Source organism: Synchiropus splendidus, chromosome 12 (genome assembly GCF_027744825.2).
Source record: "Synchiropus splendidus isolate RoL2022-P1 chromosome 12, RoL_Sspl_1.0, whole genome shotgun sequence".
NCBI classification, from domain to species: domain Eukaryota; kingdom Metazoa; phylum Chordata; class Actinopteri; order Syngnathiformes; family Callionymidae; genus Synchiropus; species Synchiropus splendidus.
Window position 1 is genome coordinate 23,255,200 of NC_071345.1, and position 6,000 is coordinate 23,261,199.

The 6,000-nt window shown below is 40.9% G+C and overlaps 2 non-coding genes across 2 annotated transcripts; both read left to right on the forward strand.

Annotated features, from left to right (window-relative positions):
• The first annotated feature begins 533 nt into the window (after positions 1 to 533).
• Positions 534 to 646, forward strand: LOC128768924 (U5 spliceosomal RNA). The gene has a single exon (XR_008416315.1). It is a non-coding gene; the product is annotated as a U5 spliceosomal RNA (small nuclear RNA).
• A 1,942-nt stretch (positions 647 to 2,588) lies between these two features.
• On the forward strand, positions 2,589 to 2,662 carry trnak-uuu (transfer RNA lysine (anticodon UUU)). The gene has a single exon. It is a non-coding gene; the product is annotated as a tRNA-Lys (tRNA).
• Positions 2,663 to 6,000: the final 3,338 nt, after the last annotated feature.

Here is a 6,000-nt window from a genome sequence, read left to right on the forward strand (position 1 = left end):
GTCACGCTGCATTTCTACGGGCAACCAAGCCTCGTTGGCGCAGTAGGCAGCACGTCAGTCTAGTAATCTGAAGGTGGTGAGTTCGAGCCTCACAAGGTGCACTGTCTTTTTGAAAAGTGATATGGATTTCCATCCCATTCATTTACGTTCAACTGTTTTGTGGGACAAGCTTTGCAACATGACTCCTAGCACGACCTTTATTTATGGTATGTTTCTACGGAGCGATATGTGTCCATTTTCCCCTCTTCCTGTACATCACGACAGTTTTGGATGATGTTTGTGACCGAGACCAGCACAATGTGGCATGGATGAGTGCAGAACACGGGAAAATTCTCTTTTGTGTTCTGATCACTCATATGTGTGCAAAACAGCTCACTGACGACAGAAGACGGTCACCAGTTCACAGATGTTAATGAAACGATGGTTCAGAGGATTGTCTTGAACTGCTGGTTTGTTGAAATGCTGAACAACACCATGAGTTAAAGGTTGATGTGGAAGAATACAGCTCCTTCTCTGGTTCAGTGTCAGTAGTTCACTCATGTTTCTCTTCAGATCGTATATATATCTTTCGCCTTTTACTAAAGATTTCCGTGGAGAGCAACAGCATGAGCTTATACTAATTTTTCACACTCTGCTCTTGGAGGGCTTCTTATTGTGTTCAATGTAACTCGTCACGTCAATAACTTTGGATCACAAGTGCAGAGTTGTTATTCCCAAGATGTGTATCTATGAAGCAGCAGAGTGTGTTGTCTAACTTCAATTGAGCCATCACTCCATTTCCATGGTTTTCAGAACATGTTTTCCTGCTCTCAAAGTGTCTCTCTTTTTGTAGAGATCATCATTCTCATGTCTCTGTTACGTAATTGGTTAGCACGTTCGGCTGTTTCATCCTATTGAGACCTACGTGTTGGTCGTCCGCGTCCAGCCTTAATGGGACATTTGTGGTGTTGACAGTTGAGGCACAAATATTCTGCCATCCATGGTTAGATGGCAAAAACAATTGGCTAAGCCTGAGAATTGAACCCAGGTCAACTGCTTGGAAGGAAGCTACAGTTTACACAAGAACACCATTGCACAGATTCCTGTCAATGAACATTCACTTTCACAAAGAGAAATCGAAAATAGCGGATGAACAAACATGCGGTGAGATGAGGTTTTTGGCCGACTCAGTTCGGCCCCTCAGCTTCTCTATTTTTTTAAGTCCATGTCAGCTCAAGATATGTATCTACTCAGTTCCACTCTGTACATAAATTGATGCATCAGCCAAAATATAGCAGTGTGAGTGTTCTGAATGTGGGTTGGAATACTTGAGCTTCATTTTCTAAATGTTGTGATGTCTGCCCTGCTCGCCCCTCTCTGTCGCTCTTTTGCCTATTTTGGATTCCTACTGACTCAGAAGTCCGAAAGATTGTAGAATGTCCTTCATTCATTTCCTTCAGTTCTTCATTAATTTTTTTCATCATGATTTGTAATTGTGCCAAAATCGCTGACTCACCTGCAAAGCATATCGTGAGTACTTTGAACTAATTTCACCAGTTAAATCTGCCAAAACACAAAACTCTGTGACCTTCTCTGTGACCTTCTTCATTCCTAACCTTCTCCCTGAGTTTTCGACTGCATCCCAACCTGTAATGCTTGGTGGAAAGGCATGTAGTAGTGGATGGACTCACCAAGCTGTGACTAGCCAAACTGCAAACATGGAGCCTGAAGTAGTTACAGCTCTACACCTGTTTCAGAAAGCTGGTAAAGTGAAATGTTTGTGTTGGTTTTGGATGAATCCGGTTGCATTCTGGAACATCAGGCGTAATTTTCCAGTGTCTCGTCTGGGTAGGTCATCTGAACAGATGATCTGAAATATTGAAGCACAGTATCACAAACTTTACTCTTGTTTTGTGACAGCTTTACACTTCCAAATCCTAGCTACAGTTAATGATGTGATCACCCTTTTCCTAAACTTCCTCATTTATTCCAGGTACGTCCCATATGGTGTCGTTGTTTGGCCCCTGGTATGGGAACCACATCGGGACGCTCCAATCGATCAGTCACCATGATCATGATCAAGCCATAAACCCCTTTGGGTGGACCCCTGTCCCATAGGTTGTCGTTTTCCTGGTTCTTGCCCAGGACAACCAGCGTTGACTATTAGCTTGGAGCTTCTGACCTTGTGCTGGCACTTGACAGAGATTTGAATGCAAAACACTGAGACAAGATTTCAGCATCAGAGCAATTCACTGTCACCATTGGTATTTATGTACAACTGTTTTGGGACACAAGCTTTTCAACACGACTAAGTGATGCGAGCCATGTGACAACACAATGTCCATGCGATCGGTTCAATGAGGTTTGTGACAAAGAAGTGGAAGACCGTGTTGGTCAATTCAAAGATGAAATGGTGGAACCTTTTGCTCTCATTCTCTTTATTCATTTATTCCCTAAAGTACTGCTACCATCTTTCTTTCACACTCTCTCTTTGCTGAAAACACATCGCTATCACTGACTTCAATCACACAATCCTTCTGCACATTCTTCAATCCTTGAAAACGGAAAAATTTTTGTTCACAGATCCACAATTTGTTCTGTATCAGCATGTCTCCGTGGCGCAATAGGTTAGCGCGTTCGGCTTTTAACCGAACGGTTGGTGGTTTGAGCCCACCCAGGGACGAGACCTGTTTTATCTTGCAGTAAAAACATCATTCATGTACTCACTCTGACAGACATGATGTTGATCTCCATAAAACCAATCCTCTCAAACAGGGGTCACCAAACTGTCCCAGAAAGGGCTGCAGGTTTTTGTTCCAACCAACCAAACACACACAGTTTAACCAATCAGGTGTCAATTTGGAGACCCCAACTCTTAACCATCGTTCCATGAACATATGTGAACAACTTCTGTTATTATGATTATTATTATAAATATATCCACACGGTCCCTTGTCCCATGATCATAGACAGAGACATAGACATAGACTCCCACAAGTCCCATATGGTCTAGTGGTCAGGATTCCTGGTCTTCACCCAGAAAACTACCATCATTATGGTTTGTTGATGTTGTTCAAAGACAGATTGTTGTCATTACTCACCTGTTCCAAACCTCCGTTAACTCGAGAGAAGGCATAAATCCCGCTACGTTTCACACGCCAAACGAGCACTGTAACATTCAGTTGATATCTTTGTTGTCGAACCTGTGTCAGTCTAAATAAACACGTCAACTTATGAACCACTGCCTCAGACAGCTGGTGTCAGTGTAACCAGTGAGAAGATCTTTAGTTTGGGTCTGATAGCAGTGTACTATCTATTTCAGATTTATGAAACTTCTGAAATCGGATGACATCCATCACATCACACATCATACAATCACATACAATATTGATGAGCATCAAAAACAAAAAAAAAATAAGATTTTTGTTTACCAGTGACATAAAGTGCTGCTCCAAAGAAGGGACAGAAATATGTTTTCTCCATGGAAGCTTTTAAACCACAAATAAATTGTCCTGATATTTAAACAGTTTGATTTGTCTTGGAAAGAAACAAATGCAGATATATGTATGAAAATTTCATGTTCAGAAGCTTCCCTTCAAAGTTATGGCAGAATGCGTAAATCGCGTTATCAGCCTGAGATAAGGTCGATTCCGGAACGCCAAACATAAAAATATGATAACTTTGAAAAAACACTTCAGACAGCTTAGATTTGATGTGCAACTACTAGAAAGACCCTTTCTGCTATAGTGGGAGGTGAAAATTTCATGTTCTGAAGTTTCCCTGCAAAGTTATGGCACAATGCAGAAAACGCGTTTTCAGCCAGAGATAAGGTCGATTCTGGAATGCCAAACATAAAAATGTTGATAACTTTGGAAAAACACTTCAGACAGCTTAGATTTGACGCGCAACTACTAGAAAGACCCTTTCTGCTATAGTGGGAGTTGAAAATTTCATGTTCTGAATCTTCCCTGCAAAGTTATGGCACAATGCAGAAAACGTGTTTTCAGCCTGAGATAACGTCGATTCAGGAACGCCAAATATAAAAATGTTGAAAACTATCGAAAAACACTTCAGACAGCTTAGATTTGATGTGCAAGTAGGAGAAAAACCCTTTCTGCCTTTGTGGGAATTGAAAACTTCATGTTCTGAAGCTTTCCTGCAAAGTTATGGCACAATACGTCAAACGGGTTTTCAGCGTGAGATAAGGTTGATTCCGGAACGCCAAACATAAAAATGTTGATAATTTTGGAAAAACACTTCAAACAGCTTAGATTTGATGTGCAACTACTAGAAAGACCCTTTCTGCTATAGTGGGAGGTGAAAATTTCATGTTCTGAAGATTCCCTGCAAAGTTATGGCACAATGCAGAAAACGCGTATTCAGCCTGAGATTAGGTGGGTTCCAGAACGCCAAACATAAAAATGTTGATAACTTTGGAAAAACACTTCAGACAGCTTAGATTTGATGTGCAACTCCTCGAAATACCCTATCTGCTATAGTGGGAGGCGAACATTTCATGTTCTGATGCATCGCTGCAAAGTTATGCAACAATGCAGGAAACGCGTTTTCAGCCTGAGATTAGGTGGGTTCCAGAACGCCAAACATAAAAATGTTGATAACTTTGGAAAAACACTTCAGACAGCTTAGATTTGATGTGCAACTACTAGAAAGACCCTTTCTGCCATAGTGGGATGTTAAAATTTCATGTTCTGAAGCTTCCCTGCAAAGTTATGGCAAAATATGTAAAACGCGTTTTCAGGGTGAGATAAGGTGGGTTCCGGAACGCCAAACATAAAAATGTTGATAACTTCAGAAAAACACTTCAGACAGCTTACATTTGATGTGCAACTACTAGAAAGACCCTATCTGCTATAGTGGGAGGCGAACATTTCATGTTCTGAAGCTTCCCTGAAAAGTTATGGCACAATGCAGAAAACGCGTTTTCAGCCTGAGATTAGATGGGTTCCAGAACGCCAAACATAAAAATGTTGATAACTTTGGAAAAACACTTCAGACAGCTTAGATTTGATGTGCAACTACTAGAAAGACCCTTTCTGCTATAGTGGGATGTAAAAATGTCATGTTCTGAAGCTTCCCTCCAAAGTTATGGCAAAATATGTAAAACGCGTTTTCAGGCTGAGATAAGGTGGGTTCCGGAACGCCAAACATAAAAATGTTGATAACTTCAGAAAAACACTTCAAGACAGCTTAGATTTGATGTGCAACTGCTAGAATTACCTTTTCTGCTATAGTGGGAGGTTAAAACTTCATGTTCTCAAGCTTCCCTGCAAAGTTATGGCACAATGCAGAAAACGCATTTTCAGCCGGAGATAAGGTGGGTTCCGGAACGCCAAACATAAAAATGTTGATAACTTCAGAAAAACACTTCAAGACAGCTTAGATTTGATGTGCAACTACTAGAAAGACCCTTTCTGCTATAGTGGGAGGTGAAAATTTCATGTTCTGAAGCTTCCCTGCAAAGTTAAGGCACAATGCAGAAAACGGGTTTTCAGCCTGAGATAAGGTCGATTCCTGAACGGCAAACATAAAAATGTTGATAAATTTCGAAAATCATTTCAGACAGCTTAGATTTGATGTGCAAGTAGGAGAAAAACCCTTTCTGCTTTAGTGGGAATTGAAAATTTCATGTTCTGAAGCTTTCCTGCAAAGTTATGGCGCAATGCGTAAAACGCGTTTTCAGCCTGAGATAAGGTTGATTCCGGAACGTCAAACATAAAAATGTTGATAACTTTGGAAAAACACTTCAAACTGCTTAGATTTGATGTGCAACTACTAGAAAGACCCTTTCTGCTATAGTGGGAGGTGAAAATTTCATGTTCTGAAGCTTCCCAGCAAAGTTGTGGCACAATGCAGAAAACGCATTTTCAGCCTGAGAAAAGGTGGGTTCCGGAACGCCAAACATAAAAATGTTGACAACTTTGGAAAAACACTTCAGACAGCTTAGATTTGATGTGCAACTACTAGAGAGACCCTTTCTGCTATAGTGGGAGGTGAAAATTC